Consider the following 360-nt stretch of genomic DNA (forward strand, 5'->3'; position numbering starts at 1 on the left):
TGGTACCTACCCGTGCGGACTCACAAGAGGTCCTACCACCAGTAATTACGCAAATTATAACTTTGCGGATTTGATTTGTGAATTAATTAGTGATTTGGCTCTTGCTGCAAGGCTTGTTAAGGAATTTCAATTCCAATGATGACCACCATTTTACTGAAATTATATTTCATCCCATATCATCTCATTTCATTTCATCCCAGTTGATTAATGTCTCAAATTAATCATCTTAATTTCATTTCACTCCATAATATAATTTTTCATAAAAATATGAATATAAATTAAAATAAGACATGACTTAAAGGTCTTAGTTACCAGGTCATAAAATCCCTTAAAAAAATGCTAACTGACAAACAGCTGGTC

The sequence above is a fragment of the Bombyx mori genome, chromosome 26 (genome assembly GCF_030269925.1).
Source record: "Bombyx mori chromosome 26, ASM3026992v2".
Lineage (NCBI taxonomy): Eukaryota > Metazoa > Arthropoda > Insecta > Lepidoptera > Bombycidae > Bombyx > Bombyx mori.